Genomic DNA, 21,375 nt, shown 5'->3' with positions numbered 1-21,375 from the left:
TTGAAACTGCTTTGTTTGTCTGACAAACCAAAGCCCAAATATATTCAGTTTCCTATGAAAAAAGAAAGGTAAAAAGACATATATATATACATATATATATATATATAAATATAAAGGTAAAAAGAAGCAGCAAAATTAAACAATTGAGAAGCTGGAAGCTGTGAGTTTTTGGCATGTTTGTACCAAAACCAAAACATAACTAAAACTAACTAAAACATGATCAGCATAAAAAAAAAATCATTAGTTTCAGCCCTACAGCAGATAAATAAAATACACAAGGTGTCCTAAAATAAAGCAGCGGTTTCCTGTCGACAGAAACAGATAAGGTAGAAGAAGTTCTATTCAAAATTGGTTTCAAATAATATTGTAAGTATTGCTTTGGTTAACTCCAATGCACTATATCTAGTGCAATGATTTAGCTTAGACAGTTCACTGGATCTATGTTTAGAATATGAGATATGAAGATTAGAGATGGTCTATATAATCACTGCAACATAAATAATGGCCCCTGTTCCCCCCTAGGTGTGAATATGGTTTCAAACACATTATTCACACCTGCTCCTCTTTTTGCTTTCTTCCTTTCATCCTCTGAGTCTCTCTATCTCCTCCACTGTTGCCTCTTTGCTTCAACGCTTTCTAATTCCTTAATTTTCTCTCCTGAAGCCGTATTACAATTAATTACGGCCATATTTCATAATTAAGGCAAAAACGAAGCTCTCATGGAGTGAAACACTCTCTGGAGAGAAATATGTTTGTTTTTTTATTGCTTCTACGTGAACATACTTGAAGTTACACCTCTGGTTGTGGTTGAACAGGCTTGCCACTAATGCTCTCTTGCCTCTCCCTGGAGCTGGGGCTTCATGTCACAAGTGCAGCAAAGGTAATGCTCATATCGGTTTACCCCAGGTGAGGCTGTCTTTTTATCCTCAACTCCTCCTTTTTCTTTCCAGACATTTGCCTCCAAGCATCCTTGCATCATTTTTTCATATCTTAATTCCTTTTCCATTGTGTTCCAATTCCTCTTCTCTCCATCTCTTACTGCAACATCTTCCATTACCCACATTCCTCTTTGTATAGCTATATTTCATAATTACAGCAAGAATAATTACTCTTGTTTTGAGTCAGTCCCAAGGCGTCCCCTCCCCCCTGTAACCATGACACACAGTACACAAGAGAAATGCCGGTGGTGTGTGTGGTCCCTGGGTGCCAAGATGTTTTGCCAAAGGGTACCTGGCCTATACATCTATTGCTATAATTATTTCTATTCATAAACACACATCCATCTTAACATACACGTATCTAATGTGCACACCGCAGCACCTGATGAATGGGACTATGTGAGCATTCATGACAGAGAGCCAGCCGGGCACACAACCACACAAACAAGAAAAATATCTATTATTCATCTTTGTGTGTGTGTGTGCTTATGTGTAACTATTTAAACCCAGATGAGTGAGATTTCCCCCTTTCTAGTCTACATATCTGTTGGGGACAAAATGTAATAAATTAACAGCTATTGAATTAGAATGGTTTCTACTGGATGATACCTGACATGTCATATGGTGAAAATAAATTACAAATATACTTTACTTGGGCAAAAGAGTAAAGGCAATCCAGCTCACTGTCTGAGGTTAAAGGGGTGGTTCAGAATTTTGGACATAGGACCTCATTTCCAAGTTAGCCAGTGTGTTATTTATCAGTGGAGACCGTTTTCAACACTTTTCATCCAGTCATTCCAGTTGCAGAGTTCGCTGGTGCTAGGCTAGCGCAAGTCAACAATATCGGCTAGCCTGTGCTGTCTTACACACTGCACAGTACACCCGAGGGAAATAAATTTTAACGCCAGACTATCGATGTAAATGTCTGTGTTGATAGAATAATGTTAGAAATAAAACTACCCTTGCATCTCAATGATCACATTACATTTTGAGGGACTAGTTTCTCAGCAGCGGGGGAATTTTACTTTGCTCTGGTTAGTAGTACTGCGCGGAAAAGTAAACAGAGAAGCACACTACAGTCAGGACACCTAGTAGTAGTCTAGTACATTGGTATTGAAGCATTGGATTGAAAACTAAGGACCAGGCAACATGGTGATTCAGTGTGCATTTGATAAATTGTAAAAATAAACCAAACAGATGGGCACCACAAAGTTTCCACAAATCTTCATTGGGAGATCCAGAAAGGAACTAACTGTGGCTTCTTGCTGCTGGCTTGGACATCAAGGCGGAAACTCTACTCAAGTGGCAAACGTGTAGTGATCATTTTAGACCAGACGACTTTGAATCTAAATGACCACAAGTCACTGACAATGAATCAGAAATTCCATCTGTCTTTTCCAGATGCACCAACAGCTACTGATGAACAGGTAATAACTTTTGGTAGGCTACTCTAGCCGATAAAGCTAGGCCCTTTCATAACGTTAGCCTAGCTGCTACTGACAGATTGAGACTGACAACGTTAGTGGAGATAACGTTACAGTTCAATGAATTGTGGAGAGCGACAACGTTAGCTAACAGTATAGCTACGCTCTTGGTAGATACCTGGCTGGACTAACCGCTAACTTTAGGTTATTGCTGACAGAAAAGTCATGTAAGCTCGGACAGTTTACATGCAAATTGCAGCGGCAGGTAAATAAACTTGTGTGATTGTCATGGAAACCGGCTTTCTCAGTAGCCTAGGTAATATCACTCTGCCGCTGCTGTAGCCTATGCTACCAACTACAGGGAACAAAGTATAACTATTGCAATGTGATGCAAGGGTAGTTGTATTTCTAACATTATTCTATCAACACAGACATTTACGTCGATAGTCTGGCGTTATAATATATTTCCCTCGGGTGTACTGTGGCGTGTGTAAGACTGCTTTTAATGGCAGGCTAGCAGATACTGTTGACTTGCGCTAGCCTAGCACCAGCGAACTCTGCAACTTGAAGGACTGGATGAAAAGTGTTGAAAACTGTCTCCACTGATAAATAACACACCGGCTAACTTGGAAATGAGGTCCTATGTCCAAAATTCTGAACCACCCCTTTAAACAGACGACTTGTCACGGTGGACTACAACATTATATTCTAACTCTCTCTACCTCACTTTTGACAAACATTGCACTCTGATTTTCGACATTTAATCTTCCTGGACTTTGAGAAGAACAGCTCTAATGCCCTCTGGGCTCGACCCATTGATGGAGACCCTGCTGCTCGTTAAGGCACAAAGTGCAATTGGAGCACACTGTCAGTACTCATATTTTCCATAAGAAGATTAACGTTATATAGTTTGTCATGTAAGTTACTTAACGTTTAGGGCAAGAGGGTAAGCCAAACACCATCCCACACTGCAATGACACAAACCCTTTAACGAAAGCTAATGTAATTTAACAAGATATAACATTACAAACATTATAGTGGATAACTGCAGTGGATACTGTGTCGTTAGTTTTAATGTTACTTACCAGAAACAATGTTGTCAGTGAGTCTCGGGACATGGATGTATAGTAAGGTCTAGGTCTCGGATCGAGCCGTGAACTTTACAGTGCATGTCTCCTAGCTGTGTGTGAGCGTGCGCGCGTACAGCGGAGTCGGGGTTTCTTCATTGGTGTTTATTTCGGGGTGGCGTAGGAAGAATTAGCACAGAACACACAAGAGATACATATTTTTGGTTCATTAAAAAAAAAAATATATATATATATATATATATATATATATATATATATATATATATATATATATATATATATTTTTCTTTCAGGGGCCATGGTAGTGGAGTTTAGCCAGAAAAAGTGAGCGTCATGCAGCGATGACAGTTAAGTTAGGCACCAACACGACTAGTTAAGTTTAGGAAAAAGATTGTGGTTTGGATTAAGACATTCCCGGGGAAAGAACGAGAGTTTCCTGGGTGAAAGTATTTTGTTCTCGCTGTGAAGTGAACTCCGCTCTCCGGCTTGAAAGCGCTGTGTTGTCCATTGAATATTGAAGTGCATATTTAAGTGTTTGGCTTGCCTGGCACTATATCCATGGTATTGAAAGGGGAATTTAATTTTTGCACGTTTTGTTTTGTTGTACATGATCAAAAACATCCCCCCTGCTTTTTTCACAAATTGCTCCCCTGAAAATAAGCTGAAACAATTGATCAATGAAACCATTAGTTTTTCAAGCACACATCTTACAATTAACTGCACATATTTGCTACTTTTGTCTCTTTTATGTGGTAATGAATTGAATACCTTTGGGTTTTGATACAAAAAAAAAGAAAACAGCTTCCAGCTTCTCAATTGTTAACTTTTGCTGCTTCTCTTTACCTCATGTCATAGGAAATTTTATGTATTTGGACTTTAATACAATACAATTCTTTGACATTTTATAGACAAAAACATTTATCAATTAATCAATAATTAAAGTAATTGTTAGTTGCAGCCTTATTTTGGACTGGAAATTTGGCTTTTTTTAGCAATATTTTGATTGATATATTCAATAAATAGATAAAAGTTCAGATAAAACAATGAAAATAATCTTTTACAGTTATAAATACAGTACCCAGCCCCACTAGCAATAGATTAGCAACAGACCGCATAGAGATACCTGTCTTTAGCGGTGGTCAGAACCCAAACTTAATGGAGATGACTTAAAGCTATACTGCGTAGTTGTGGCCGGGTTGGGTCAGTGGGTTGAGCAGGTGCACATATACTTGGAGGCTTATGCCTCGACGCAGAGGTCCAGGGTTCGAATCTGACCTGTGACGATTTCCTGCATGTCTTCCCCATCTCTCTCTCCCCTTTCTCACCTAGCTGTCCTATCAATTAAAGGTGGAAAAAGCCCCCCAAAAAAAGCTATACTGCGTAGTTTCTGTCGCCACCATGAGGAATTCTCGGCACGTCAACATGATACAAGCCTTCCGTGATCGCGCACAGCCCCCACCCCTCCTCCACACAGTTGCTAGTAGCTAAGGAGGACATGGAGGATTTAACATGATGGACTCTTCAGAAGAGCTAATTATCTTCACTTGAGTTTCTGCACGCAACAACACAATCGTTGAAGGTTTGAATGTAACGGACGTTCAGTAATATCAAAAAGTTACGCAATGAAGCATTAACATGACATTAAATGAGCAAAATGCTTGTGGATTTTACTAAACTTTAAGTTTAATGCTGAAGCAGATTAGTCTATGCCGTATATCAATCCTTCCACTTGATACCGTAATTCGGCAGTATATTTGGAATAATTAACAACCTAGGCTAAAATACTCTACCCTGCAACGTACCACAAACATGGGAGGCCTGGCCCTCCCCAAGCTTAAAGTGTATCACAGAGCCTTTCAGCTATGGGCCCTCAGAGTTGGGATGGATCCCTCATCTACAGTCCCATGGAGAGAAATAGAGCAAAACCTCACTGGAAGTCTAAGACTGCAAGTCCTTGCTTTTGCAGGTGTGTGTCCAAAGAAATGTATGCTAGCCCATGGCCCTATTATCACCAACACACTGACAAATAAGTTGCATTTGAATACCCCAATATGGCACAATGCACACCTAATGTCTGGTAACAAACACTTTACTTGTAACTGGTGGAGTGACAGAGGTATTTATTATTTAGACCAGCTAAGTTTTGGAGACCTGAGAGCTAGAGTTGAGGTCCTTAGGACATCCTTCTTCCTTTATCTTCGCTTAAGATCAGTCCTAAAATGTAATGGAGTGCCATGGGGGAACAGTCTTGAGACACACCCAATCATTAAATGGCTTGTTGATTCTCCTGTGAGAGGATTAGTGTCCAGGATTTATGCTAAACTGATGCAAGTATCCGTAGGAGAACTCCCAATAGTAAAGAAATGGGAGCAAGAGCTGAGCTCTGAGGGGAACGTAATTAATTGGGAGACAGTTTGGGACATTTCCCACTGTTCCAAGAACCCAAATCACCAGCAGATCCACTTCAACATATGCCTTCGGACATATTGGACTGCTCAGAAGAGATATGTCTCTAAAGTAATAAAAAAATAAAAAAATTGATCATAAAAAAAAGTCCTTCCACTCACAGCACCATCAAATAGCATTCAGTTTTCTCCCCCTCTGCTCGCTCCTCTCCATCATCCTCTCAATGAATTTATGTTTCCTGTAACTTGTGATCTTTGATCGGTTATCTGCTTTGGCCCTGGGATTGATATCAACAAATTACACTCAAATCTTATTTCATCTGGGCTCACCAAGGCTAAAATGGCCATTAAATCTTATTTTCTCTTTCCCCGGTGGCCTCTAACCGAGTTTACCAGCCTACTACCAGGAACGAGAAGGGTTTTCCAAAACCTTAACCCTTAAAGCCAGTTACACAACAGCTGCAAACAAAAAACAGAAAACAAAGAGAAAGGTACTGAATATGTGCCCTGAAATAAAACGCTGGCTTTATTGGATTGTCTTTTAATATTTAGCTGTGTTCTTATGTTACTATTTTACTATATTATTGCTGAAATAAATCCAAATCATGAAAGTGGCACTGTAAAGTCCTACAAATTTAGCAACACAAACAGTAAATCAACCAGCTTATCCTACATTTGCTCAAAGAGTGTGCTTGCAGTAGAGAGTGTATGTTTTAATACTGTTCCTTCATAAATTTAAAAAGAAATCAAACAATATCAACGTTTAAAACAAAGGCTGGTGTTTGTCATTTTGCTGCATTGAAATTATTCAGTATTAGTAAAAAAGATAGTAATTGGAGATGCTTAGTTCCTAAGGACCTCGGGTGATCAAAGTAGATCTTGCTCCATCAGCCACATTTAGAAATGCTCCTTAAATCTGGTTTCACCCACGTCAGTTAATGATAACTGGGTTTGTTTCTTCCAGGGAACACTTGGATTAGAAAGACACAGCCACACATACAGATGTATTAACTTTGTGTTTTACTTAAGATATAATTCAATAATATTGCACCCAAGACTTGGTCTGAAATCAGTTTTAAACGAAAATCTCTCAATCTGCTTAGCAGGTGTAACATTGCTTCACTTGAGGTTAAATGTCCTTTATCATCACAATATAGAAAATGCCATCCAGTTGCACTTTTCCCAGACCTGACAGTAAACACTGACAAAAAATACTCACAGGGAAGTATACGGTTGATTAGACAGGGCTGGCTTTGTCTCTGAGGCCACTGAGCAGAAAAGTTAGTATCCTGCCTTCACATGCAGCCACAGTGGACTGTTGTTGTTTTTGGGGCCACTCAGCATAGTAATTACTGAGGGGAACCCCAAAGAACAAAGACCACAAAGAATAGGAGGGAGAGCAGGAGAGGGTAGTCAGGATGAGAAACCATTCCTGATGCTGTTGAACCCTGTCGCCTATATTGAAATACACTGTTCAGAATAGCTCATAACCCTAATCTTGTAAAGGTATAGAAGGTGCAGCTACTTTATTTTCTTACATTTATGTATTTCACTATGGAAATACCGAATGGAATCCCGTTATTTTTCCATGTATAATGTATAACATAAAATTACGTTGTTATATTTAGACCGGCTGTGTCCCCTATAAGTCAAATCCTATTTCTTTGAGAAATGTTTGAACAAAGCAGGTAAAAGCTACTTTGTATATTCTGTGAGTTCTGTTTCTGTTCTGTTTGCCCGCTTTTCCTCTTCCCATGGCTTTGTGTCAAGTCCAATAATGACCACATTGTTTTGGTGCCACTAGCATCACTGGTGGCTAAATGCTCAGCTTCCCCACACATACAAACACACAGGCCTGCAGAGCTTCCAATCGTAGCTAAGAGCAGACTGTTGTGTGTGTGAGAATCAGGTAGTTTGCCAGACCTAGTATGCTCGTTTCAAAAGCAAGCCTGCATGTCCACTGGTGTGCATGTCCACATGTGTTACTGTCTATCTGTGCCCTGTTGAACATGTGTGTGTGTGTGTGTGTGTGTGTGTGTGTGTGTGTGTGTGTGTGTGTGTGTGTGTGTGTGTGTGTGTGTGTGTGTGTGTGTGTGTGTTAGAGAAAGAGTTGGCCAAGGCGGTGGAAAATGTGCGAGCCAGAGACGATGACGTAGGCATAGAGGAGAAGAACAAAGTACTTCCTGAAATCTATTCAACACTTTGACTAAACACTCTCTCCAACTGACCTTCTTGAACTCTCTCTCCCCGTTTCATTGGCTTCAGACTTTTGGTTTTCAACTTGTGGTTTATATGGCAGTCTAAAGTATAACCATTTGGAAGACACACTATTTTAGTTTTTCTGTTATAGGTTTGCAGAAAAGAAACAACATTATATGGGTCAAATCTTGTTTTCTCTTGGGTAAACCTCATTTTTATTATTAAGATTTGACATTAACCCATTTAGGCTGGCTTTTGATAAGAAAGTAAAATGCCCATTATTCAAAACCTGTTAATTAAAATCATTTTATCGTATTGATGTTTTACAATGTTTTTATTGCCTCCAATCCATTTTATTTCTTTTTGACTTCTATTTTATTGGTCAATTTTCATTTTTGTCATTTCTATGTTTCATGTGCATGCATGGGACAAAAGGGGCTTCTTACTTGATTGGTAACAGTTGATACATAAAACAGTGAAAATTAAAGAAACAGTGCCTATAACCATGCATGTTTAGAGCTCATACAGGCCAGTTTTAATTTGTTTGTGACTTGCTTCTCACAAGTAACTACCATGCATTCAAAATGCCAGGTATGCAGCCACCATCATTACAGAATTGCTTGCAGATCATTGCTCATGACTCAAATGTATAAGGGTGCTGATTCTGTGTTATAACCCTAACAGACCCAGTGCAGACACAATATTTGGTATCAATTTGAAGTTTACTTTGCCTGACAAACTTCACAAGCATACCTGCAAACATGTCCTTTTTAATGGACACAAGTATGAAACAAACAGAGTTTTCAGAGAGTTGCATTTTGTCCCCTCTTATGCAGTCTTTTTCTACAAGCAGAAAAGTCAAAATTAGTGCTCAGTGTGCTGTAACCTCACTTAGTCATGACGCCACAAAATAAAACCGTTCAATTAAACAGTGCACAAAACAATAAAAAGGAATTCTGAGGCAAAACTTGTCCGTTTTATCACACCTCATCCAGTCTCATCTAGTGTCACCAAGGTAACCTCAAAGTCAAGTCAGCTGTTTTTAGTCAGGCAGGTTTATATTTGTGTATATCGTGTCAGAAGTTACTTCAGCAATGACTCCAGAGGGGAAATTAAAGGAATGTGGGCCTGTCCAAATAATCTACATATATTAGTAGATTTCTATCATATTACTACCAGTAATGCTAACAATTATCAATTATGTTTTTGTCACATCAGGAAAATTTATATTGTAAGTTACACATTACAGCAGCAGCACACACAATTTGAACTGAATACTGAGATCTGTTTGTAAACTAAGTGTAAAATGGTAAAAATTACAAATGTGAAGACCGTTGCATAGATAAACAGCAAGCGATGCAAGATAGTAAGTCTCATTTTGTTAGTTCCTTGACTGTCCAAGCAGATCTGCGCGTGTGTGTGTGCTCTAATTTAATCATAGACTCAATTTATTACACTCATGCAGTGACAATTTTGTCATTAGAAAGATTTTTCATGCCACTGCTGTTCCTGTTTATTATTTCTACAGCAGTGACGTCATGGTCAATTCATCTGTTAAGTTTCAGCGTGTGAGTGTGTGTGTTGCCCTGAAAGTAGACAGCTGCAGTTGCTTAAGAAATAACATCTGCCTGAAGGCAGCCTCCTGTCTATTACTAATAGAGAGAGAGAGAGAGAGAGAGAGAGAGAGAGAGAGAGAGAGAGAGAGAGAGAACTGTGGATGAGGGATAAAAGAGTGCAAGAGGATGGAAAGAAGGAAAACATTTCAAGGTCTCAGTTTAACCCCCAGAAGACTGAACTAAACAGAAACACAGAACACAGAAACCCATCTGCTCCGAAAAATACACACACATAGACACACAGACACACACAGACACAGACACACACACACACAAAATGCCATACAGAGAGTAACACAGGGACAAGTGGCTCCTTCTTTGCTCTTGGACACATTTTCTGGCTCATTGGGTCCTTTTAGAGATGGTGGGCAGCAGCCGTTACAAGGGTCTGCCTGTAGCTAGAATGGCAATGAGACCTATAAACTCATAAAAGTCTATTTATGGTCCTATTTCTTTTGGCTCATGCCCATTCATGCTTCATTCCTGTATCTCAAGCAGGTTTTCTTTCCAAGAGCTACCCAACCTGTGATTTTCCCCATTAACTCCCTATAAGTTTGGATTTTGTTTTGCATTAGCACAGTTTTACCAGGAGTCATTTAACACGTTCCACACATGAGACACAAAGACAAATGTCAGTAACAGGTTGAAAAAGAAGGAAATATGTGAATTAGAGGTTTCTTCGGGATAAAGATGCTAAAAGGCATTTGCAGGAGTTAATTGCAAGCATGAGATGCTTGAAGTGGGATAGCCAGTTACTTGACAGCCAACTCTACTGAGCAGTTTACTGCTTGATGGCTTTGTCAATCTTTCCTATACGCCTGCAAATTCAGTATGTTAGTAGGCAGTTCCAGACTGCAGGACTTCCCCTGAACTCCTGTCAGGCTGAAGATGATAATAAACAGGCTCACTGGAAATATGATTATTCTGACAATCATCTTGTCAGAATAGGTCAACTTTTACCTTCCACAGAACACACATTAGTTATATTTGGGGACAACCAGTTCAGGATACATCATACAAAATGGAGCCAAAAAGATATTGGATGTATTAGTGGATATAAATGATTTACAGCAATATGTGGTGCGAATTATACAATACAATGAACAACATACAGGCAACACCTAGATGTGCTAGTGTGTGTACTGGTGTGTGTCTCACTATGAGGCATCATAGCTTTATAAGGAGAGGCAGTATCTCAGGCAGTAGCAGGAACAGATACAGGGTACAGAGATGGACATTAAGGTGGACTGTCTGGAAAGACAAACACAGACTACAACATTGAACGTTATGCTCAGCTTCCTAGAGTCTTGTCACCGTGAGAATGTTTTGCACTGATTAAACAAAAGAGATAGAACGTTTTAAATAGTGAGCTTGAGAGGTAATGGTAGTCAGACTGTTAAATCTGGACAGAGCCAGGCTAGCCAGCTAGTTTCTAGTCTTTATGCTAAGCTAAGCAGCTGCTGGCTGTAGCATCATATTAAACAGGCAGATATGAGAATGGTATCGAAAAGTGTATTCCCCAAAGTATCAAACTATTTTGTAACACTTTATTTGAAGGGGTCTGCATAAGACTGACATGACACCATCCCAACCTTGACATGACAGCTGTCATCTTAAATAATGCTAACTTTGCATACGTCATAATTTACCAAATGGCACTTACTGACAACAGTCATGTCCATGACCAGTGTCATGTCATGGTTATGACAGTGTCATGTCAGTCTTATGCACACCTCTATAAATCAAGTGTTACCAACTATTCCTTTAGACCATAAATCAGACTTGGTAATATAAGGTTTCTTTGTCTTCTTTGTAAAAGAGTATCAGACTAGGGTGCTACAATCAGTCACTTTTTTATGTTATTATCGAAGATACAAAAATACAGATATTTTATTATCAATGTCAAGCATAATTTCTGTAACAACATTCATTTACGGGACCGCTCCACAACGCCCCGCTACGTCCTGAACTGCTACAACTATTATTTCTAGTCATAGTTCCACTATCTTTATTGTTACCTGTAAATGCTCATCATCCCAACTGCTATAATTATTATGAATCATATTTCTCTATATATGTATATCTGTATCAGTGTTTGTTTCCAAACTGGCAGCGACAGATGCCGCCCACATAGAGCCAGGGTCTGTCCGAGGTTTCGCCACTGTTGCACCAAATGCTTGCTTGTGGGAAATTGTTAGGTCTTTGTAAATTATAGAGTGTGGTCTAGAACTACTCTATCTGTAAAGTGTATTGAGATCATTCTTGTTATGATTTGATACTATGAATAAAACTGAGTTGAATAAAATTGAATTGGAAATTGAATTAGGCTGCTAGGCTAAAATGTCATGGTCACAAAACTTTCAGAAAAACGTTACAGCACGAGGCTGCCCGTCCCACGATCGGAGGAGTGTCGTTACATTGTGTTCTGTGAAGTTATTTAAAACCAGTCCTGTGCCAGGGACAGGCCAGAAAGTTCAGGATACACCATGTCCCTGCCAAGATATCTAGAGTTATTTTTAAGAGGAACAAGTTATTTTTAAATTTCTCAAAACTATATAAAATATAGTTCTAAAGAACCGAAAAAGTACACCATGCTCGTCTGTTATTTATGTCTATGACACATTCTGCTGACCAGTCATGGGGGGTAATGGATGTGATCATAAACATGGTTCAATGATGTCAAATTCCAGGGGGGCCATGGCTATTCACCATCTGGGCAACAACCACTGTGACAGACATGTGACAGAAAACTTCCTCATAATGGAAACATGCAATTTAACTTGGGCAAAACAACCGTGAATTAACGTTCTCTACAGGTCGGACTGCAATGTATGGTATGTTACGTTATGGAACATTCTTGTGGCTACTATTGCTCTACGATGCCTAGGTAGACAAGCCATTAAGTGTGCACTGGACAGCTAAGCCAATCATCTACCACACATACCAGGATGACTCTGGTGTTGACTGTTAAGGTGACCAACTGTCTGATGTACCAATACTGGTTGTTAACCAGGCACAGAGAGAAAGAAATGAAATGCTTGAGGGCTACGCCCTTCTCTTTTTTTTGCATCTATCATACACTATCTCTCTCTTGCCAGCTTATATGGCATCTGTCACCGCAAACTAACCCTATCTGCAGAAGAACGTATCCTCAGAGACAGAGAGGAGAGACGTGAGCTGAGTTAACGTCTCACACTCTCTTACACACACACACACACACACCCACACACACACACACACACACACTAGAGATCAGAGGGCCAGAGCTGTCACTGGGGTAAGTCGGGAGACGATATCTTGACAGAACTCAAGTGTGACAGAAACACATGCAACACACTGCGGAGCCTCGCCGTCTGTTCCTGTCCCTTTGTGCAACCAAGAGTGTGTATATTTAAAGGATGCATGTGTTTTTCTTCTGGAAGTTAGGGCTGCCTCTGTTAGAACATTTGGTAAGGACTACGATGCTGCACCATGGAGGAGAATTAAATAAAATGTATTATTATTATATTATTATTTATCCTTTCTAATCTTAAGTTTTTTTTAAATGTTTTCATTCTTTATTGCTATTGTTTTTATATTGTTTTCATGATTGATATTGTTTTTAATCACTTGTACTTTGGGAAACAACATTTCGGTTTTTTTTATGTATAGAAATACATGAAAGAGTGACAATAAAAGGAAACTCTCTTTTAATTTATTTTGTATTTTTCCAGTATTCACTCTCATTTAATGAGTATGACACAGTTAGGGCTCTATAGACATAAAAATGTACATATTTTGTGCATAATATCAGTCGTATTATGCATTCAATTAACATAGGTTTAATCAATTACATATCAGGTAACTCACAACCTGTGTTAGCAAATGATATGTTAAAAACTTAAGTTTCTGCTCTCCATTTGAAATAGCAAACATGATTCTCTTGATTTTACATTTTAAATTGGAAGCAATATTCAGCATCAACTACAAAGGAATGCATATTCAATAGTTTATTTAATCGGAGATAATTATCCACTTTATGATGTGAAAAGTTCTTGCATTCAAAGGGTGGTCATGGGTCTGTAGGCAAGGAAGTTTTGTGCCACTTTCTTTAGCTGTTATTCTAATCAGTTACTTTGCGATTAAAATAAAAAGTAAAATCCAAATACGCTTTAAAAAAAGAGGCAGTGTAGCCAGCATATGTGTGCTCTGGCACATACTGTACAGGGAAATACTGAAAGCGTCACATCTACATTCGTAAGACATCAAACACACACAAAGATTACCGCCTGATGAGCTCCCAGGACACACAGCCTCATTTAGCATGAGGCTGTTTCACTAGGATGAACAGATTTTTTAGATTTTTTTCTTTCTTGAATGACGCTGTAGAGGCGAAGATGTCCACAAAGTTGTAAAGAAACATGCCCTGTTTTATCCTCATTTCCTATCATTAACATTTTTTAAATGGCATTTCAGTGATTTGTGCTGGTTTTTATTTAATTGCTTATGCATTGTGTAAAGCACTTTAAATTGCCTCGGCGTAGGAAATGCTCTGCAAATAAATTTCCCTTGCCTATCCTGTCCTACCCACTGTCACTATATAAATGGTGATTAAGCCAATCAATCAATTTTATCAATAAATCAATTGTGTTTCTCATATGAGATCGTACAAGGTACAATTTCAGTGAAATGTTATCCCATCAGCTCCTTCAACTTGTGCATGATTCATGAAGCAAAATGTGGCCGTCAGATCGACACGCAGAAAAAGAGTCACCCGGTTGAATGGCACAGGTGCTCCAGGATCCAGCCGAGCCTCGGGCAAAAGGACATCACAGCTCCCACCATGCCGCTGGAAATCGAAGCAGCCATGGACTGGAGGCCAGCTCACCGTCCGATGCCTGTACACCGGCCAGCAGGATGCCCAGCAGAAAAGTAGCAGTCGGTGTTCAATTCCCGCGGAGATTGTCTTGCTTGTCCACGTAGTCAGGGCCATAGCCTTTGGTCAAAGCTGAGAGCCATCTTTTCCTCTGTGTTTACTCAGATGTTTACATTTCAAAACCTGGACCAACCAGGCTAGCAGAGTCTGGAGGAGACTGGTGAGGTGATTTCCCAATCCTGGGGAGCGACTTGTAGTCATGACATGGCCGCAGAGATGGTCTCGCTAGCTTGAGCTCATCTTGTCCACGGTGTTTACTCAGATGTTAACGTTTGAAAACTTAACCGGCCAGCTGGCTAACTAGCCTAGGCTAGCAGAGTCGGAAGGAAGTTAGCAGAGTTGGCAAGAGACTGGCAATTGTGACTTTGGAAGCATTTTGATGATGCTCATTACACCTTTTTAACACTGTTACTTACCTGTGCTTGTCCTGCAATGGCAAGTCAAAATTCAGACGGAAGATAAGCCAAATAGAACATTAAAAGCTAAAGAGTGGTGGTGTTCAGGACTGAACCGAGTCACAATTTGACATTGTGTGAGCTTCTTTACCTTAATCTTTAGAAAAACTACTCCTCCATATTCACAGGCATCAACAACAATATGATAAAACAATATGGTCTCATTGTATGAACATATTCCTTTCACAGCCGTGATTTAATTTAATTAAGACTATGCTACTGATACAGGGCTTCAGACTGCGACCAAACACTTGCATTTTGGGAAAGTTTTTTGAGACCTGCAAATTTGACAACTTTTTTTCAATTTCATGTTAAAAAACGAGGCAGAAGCAAGTCTGCAAGAGTTGGTCACTGTGTGTGAGAGGGGGAGGGTTCGTAAGTGATGAGTCAACTGCGTGGGTAACATCATCTACACTCGTGTGTCTCGCTTTCGTGGCGTCACACTCATCGTCCATAAAAGTTTACCATGGCGATACATGCACATAATGTTGCACGCCGCTGTTGTTGTTACTATGTTTCCGTCAAAATCATGATGTTGCAGTCCATAATCCAGTTATGAGTGGTGATCCGCAGCAGAAGTTTATCCATTTTGTTTGCTAAAGACCGTACACTGGCGAGGAAAATGCTGCGTTGTCACAGCCGAGAAGGAGTTAGCCTTAGGCTAAAGTTATCCCTCCTCTCTTCCCCCAACTTTGTTTACGGTCTCAACCCCGTCTGTGAGCAATTCCGGTCGGCGGGCCCGGATTGGTAGCCCCCTAGTCTGGCTTTGCCAGACCCTCCTCCGAAGAGCGCTGACGTAGGGTCTGGCTATTCCACATAGCATTCGGGGATGGGAGGAAAATGTGCTCTGGTTTAAATGGCATTTCTTTAAACCAATCAGAATCGTCATGGGCGCTAAACTCAAACAAAATAGAGAGAAAATGCGAGAGAAAACTCAAATTGGACAGATAGTCTAGCTAGCTGTCTGGATTTCACCTGCAGAGATCTGAGGAGCAGTCAACAATAGTCCTCATAAATCCACCAAATTTAAAATTCCAGCACAAAGAAAGTGGAAGGAAACGGAAAATACATGCATCAGGCAGAATTTCCTGCAGCACCGGAGCAATCCCGGAAGTGGAACGCCAAGGATATAGACTAGTAGCCCCCCCTGTACTATTCATCACAAAATCAAACGCATTTTTGAAAAAGATAGACTGATGTAGGAGACGTTGAGAGAGTATTTATATATGTTAACAAAGAACTTGAGTTTTCAATTTGAATAAATAATATCTATTTTCGTTCTGTTACTTATTAACAGAACGAAAATAAATATTATTTATTCACCTGTTCTGATGCTGTAATGACAGTCAAGGGACCACTGACCACTTACCTCATGTTTACATTTAATGTATTTGTTTTGGTTTGGTTTTTGCACTGTCATGACAGTAATAATACTTTGTTTACATTTCTGGACGTCCACTTGTTAAGCACCATTCAATTAAAATGTGACTGTGAACTAAAATAAAACAGCACATTGTAGTTTCTGTATTTCTTACCAAAGCATTTATCAGTAATGGGGGAAAAAAATGGGAAGCACTGCATTGCAGGTCGATTTAAGATGTGCGCCCCTAAATTTTCTGCCTGTGCCTTTACAATTTTCAGTTAAGGGCTACAGTGCTCCTAGTAAAATAAGTTAGTCTGGAGCCACAGTCACCTGTGTGTATATGAGCTCACCTTGTGTCATGTCTTCAGGAACATCACCAGGTGGTGGGAAATTGCTGCTTCACTCTGGAGCGGTTTCTGTAAAATGAAGATGATTTTACATAACAGTTTCAAAGTAATACCAAAATTGGTGCAAAGTTGAATATTAATACAAATACATTGTATTCACCTCTCCCCCTCTCCACTTCAACTGCTTGGACAGTATTCAGGATTTTACTTCACAGGCCTCTCTGAAGGTGTACATCAAACACAGGCGTCACCAATGAAATTAATTCAACATACTGGTATAGACCTTTTTTATCGGCAGACATGTTGACACGTCATAGTAGGAAAAGCACAGGTGTATTCAAAACCATTACTGATGGCTGCATTCCACTTATTAGGAGAGGCCCTGGTATTGTGCATGCTGACTCACTGAAATAGCTTACTGGGACACTTGATGGAATTGAGCCATCGTTAAGGTTATCAATTTCAACTGTGCTTTTCCTACTATGACAAGTCAAAATGTCTGCTGTGATAAAGGTCCATTGCACCTATATTGAACACAGCTTATTAGTTACACCTGTGCTTTTCTTGCTAGCACCTGTTGTGGAATGCAACTAGCTTTAGGTACAAGAACTAGTAAAAGGTACCTACTTTACTTGAGAATTCTCATTTCCTGCTATTTAATACTTCCAGTGCACTACATATAACATACTATGTACATTTTACGACTACCCACCAATACATTAGCTAACAGTTCAAATTAGCTCTAACGTTACCTTGACTGGCTACAACATTGAATTTCTTACACCTGCTTGAATCAGCAATATTAATCTAATAATACAATAAATTATTATTTTTTTCTGCATACTAGTTTAGTATTAGTATATAGTGTGGTATGAATTACTACTTTTACTTACCTAAAATATCTTAATACTTAATACTAGGGGAATACCTCTATCCCTGTCAAAACATATATATATAAAAATATCCGCCATTAGAAAGGGTTCTTCAAAATAGGCTAACGTTACGCCTATTTTACATGTCATTTATAGCCTACAATCAACAGCTTCCATATAGTTTAGCTTACAGCACTTTTAAAACATTGACAAACTCACATTTTCTTCTGATAAAACTTAGTTGCGAGTTGTTTTCTCTTTCCTTTCTTTTCTTTGCTTTTCATTTTGGTACCACTTTTTTATCGAACTTTTGGGCTAATTACAGCATCTCCTAGCATCACAGTAGTTACCCCAAACCTGTGTAGGTGCGGACTGAACCATTTGATCCTTATTGAGAGGGGTGCGTCAATACATTTTTTTAAATAAATTGTATCAACTTTTTTAATTTGCTGATATTGGCAATATATAACTGTAGCCTACGTTTGTTGTTTTAATAAGAAAAATTTCTGAAAAGTAGTAGAAAGCATGAAGTATTTTATTTTTTTTATTGAAAAGGAATTTATTTACAATATCAAGGCATAGAAAACATGACAAAAACACCTCTCATACATACAGGGCACACTGGATAAAAGGATAACTTAAAAAGTATAAAAATAAAATATGTAACATTTTATATCAAATAGAAAAAATAGAGAAAATAAATAAAAAAATAAAAATAGTAATAAAGCACTTATAATAGAGAATCTTCATAATGCTAGGGGTCCTTTTCTAATGCAGTCATTTTGCATTCAGTGCCTTCATGGCATGGGGAACAAAAGACCTCTTATAAATATTCTGGCCTACACTCGGGACCCTGAATCGACAGCCAGACGGGAGCAACTTGAACTCAGAGTTTAGTGGGTGTCCTGAGTACCACACTGTCAAATAGATCATTGAGCTGCTTGTGTGGCCTGCCCAATCACCTTCCCTGCTGTAAAAAGAAAGAGCTGTGATCACATAGCACATAACTATTGTTCCAGATGGGAGTTTGATGTGGGGTAGAATAGTGCATGTACATGAGTTTCCAGCATAATAGTAATTGTTTGAGGAAACGAAATGAGGACAGTTTGATTGGCAGTTTTTAACCTGAAAAATCACATTTAAGGACATATACTCTACACCACCCATTTTTTTTTAAACAACCCTCTGGGGAGATAAAACCATATACATTTTTTGTTTAGCAGGAAAGATATAAACCAATTTAATGTTGCATTAAGCATGCATTTAAGCATTCAAAGTCTATGGCTTTTAAACCACCATCTCCGTAACTTTGACTGTTTCTGTAATGTACTGTACCTGTAATGTATCCGTAAAATTAAAGTTCAATTGATTCATAGTTTTAATGAATTCATCAGGTATGGCCATTGAATATGCAGTGCATCTGGCTGGGGATTCCATCTTATTGTTCTCCCATAGACTGTCAGGTCCCTTTGTAACCACATATCCAGCTTAGATTTGCCTTCATGAATTTTGTTTTGTATATTTAAAGATTCGCTGGATTTTGCATCCTTGGTTATTTGAATTCCGAGATACTTCACCGAGGTTTTGATCAAAATATCGTAAACACTTAAGAGATTGCATTCGTGATTCGTTATTCACATTTATTTAGATGAAGTGTAATGGATTGAAGTAGTGGCAAGCACTACATACATACATCCATGGCAGTTGTATGCATATAGAAGAAGAAAAAGAAGGTGTTAGATCTCTCTTATAATACTGCATTTTAAAAGTAGGAGGATGCTGAGCTGCTGAGTTATTGCTCTCTTCTTCTTAAAGTCTTTAAAGTCTCTTCTTCTGAGTGTGTATATGTGTGTGTGTGTCTGTCTGTGTGTATCTTTTCATTTCTCAGCAAGCAGTGCGTGGGCGGACAGAGACCACATACAGTAGCTACTTGAAACTCCCAGCTTTAACCATGATGGATATTGGATTAGACATCATCACAGTGCCTTTTGGTAAACTAAATTTCCCTACCATGTCCTTAACAACTCCGGGACACTGCTGTTTTTGAAAAGATCACATGAGGCTAGAATTTATATCATCAATCTAAAGTTGCAGCATTGATTACGACTTAACTTTATGTCTAACTTAACTTTATAATGTCTAACTTGGCAGCATGACTTCATACTCAAGCTGAATATGAGTCTGGGTTTTTTTTTCTGCTTGTTCCTTGGCCAGAAATAGTTAAACAAAATATATAAATGCCATCAAACCAATATAACATGAACACAGCACAAACCAAAGGTCACTCAGTCCCCTGTCAACTGAATCTATTTTCCACCATTATAAAAAAAATAAGGAAAATATGGATTTTCACAAAAAGTACACAAAGAGGAGAACGTGAGTTATGAAACACCTCATGATTGGTCTCATTTAAACACCACAGTGCTCTAGTTTCTAGTGGTGCAGTGTGCACACACTGTACACTCCTGCAGGAATCATATCAACTGGCTGATAAGACTTTCCCTTGTTCTGCTGATAAAAAAAGTGTGCTCACAATTTGTCCCGTGGGTCGACCTTGCCAAAATGGCAGAATGATTTTTACGTGGGCTGTGATAGGTTAGAGGTAGGTAAAAGCTAAAAATGTATGAATCTCATCGTCCCTCTTGCTTTAATAAATTGTTACTTCTAAACAGATGTATACAGTAAGTTGACATATTTTGAAGAAATAAGGTATGAAGTAGTCTGCATTGCCAGACCTTCCTCCACAGCGCTGCAGAGGAGGGTCTGTGGTGTGTAAGGTGGAGTGTGGGGGTGTGGCCTTGACCAACTGCCACTTTGCTGGTTTGAAAGCCATGATGTCTCTCTCTCTCTCTCTCATGGGTGGGCCAAATTCTCTGGGCGGGCAAAGCAGAGAAAGGGGAGGTAACCTTGCTCCTTATGACCTCATAAGGAGAAGATTCCAGATCGGCCCATCTGAGCTTTCATTTTCTCAAAAGGCAGAGCAGGATACCCAGGGCTCGGTTTACACCTATCCCCATTTCTAGCCACTGGGGGACCATAGGCAGGCTGGGGGAATGCATATTAATGTTAAAAAAACCTCATAAAGTGAGGTATTTCTAGAGAGTATTGCTAGAGAAAACGCCAAATGAAAATGAAGGCGTGGGTCCATAATCCTCTAGCCTAGAAATCTAGATGCACCCTAGCGGCAGCAAATGTAATTGTCAGCCAGGGTCAGTCTAGCAACTCTCCGTTGGCTTGCGAGCTGGAAAAACCAAATTCTGGTCAGGCCAATCACGTAGTGTATAGAGTCGGTGGGCGGGCTTAACATAAGGACGGTAGAGTTGCGACGGTTCCGCGTGAATTCCCTGCTACTTGAAAACAAAGAAGATGGCTGCTGCTGCTGGATGAACAGTGGCCTTTCGAATCGGCTTCGGCCGTGACTCTGGAAGACTTGGAGTTAAGCACTGAAGTCATTCTTAAAAAAGGAAGTTTTGCGAGAGAGTTTTGCCGACCGGATACGGCAAAAGTTTAATCTATCAACTAGCATTGCTCTGGTTGGCTATGAGTGCAGAGGGACAGGAAGACAACCATTTACCCCGCCCCTCGGATTGAGCCCTGCCAATGGTGAGTTCCCAGACCCAACATCTTGATGTGGGTCTGGCTTGTCAGGCTAATAATCCTCTGCACTTGTGTAACGTTGTTTAATTTAAATTAAGCATTGATTTTTCCTATATTTAACACTAATTGGTGTCATCCCGCATGCGGAGAAGAACG

General features: G+C 39.4%; 1 long non-coding RNA gene across 3 annotated transcripts in view; it reads right to left on the bottom strand.

Moving 5' to 3' along the window:
- Nucleotides 1-17,973, bottom strand: part of LOC114551105 (uncharacterized) — an 80,169-nt gene extending 62,196 nt beyond the window's left edge. For all 3 annotated transcript variants that reach the window (XR_003691847.1, XR_003691849.1, XR_003691848.1), the window contains exons 1-3: nt 17,842-17,973; nt 16,911-16,971; nt 16,754-16,819 (exon numbers count right to left, since the gene is read on the bottom strand). This is a non-coding gene — a long non-coding RNA (uncharacterized LOC114551105). The remainder of the gene's footprint in view (nt 1-16,753; nt 16,820-16,910; nt 16,972-17,841) is intronic.
- Between the last annotated feature and the right edge of the window lie 3,402 nt (nt 17,974-21,375).

This window comes from Perca flavescens, chromosome 24 (genome assembly GCF_004354835.1).
Source record: "Perca flavescens isolate YP-PL-M2 chromosome 24, PFLA_1.0, whole genome shotgun sequence".
Taxonomy (NCBI): domain Eukaryota; kingdom Metazoa; phylum Chordata; class Actinopteri; order Perciformes; family Percidae; genus Perca; species Perca flavescens.
This window is presented reverse-complemented; position numbering and strand designations above follow the sequence as displayed.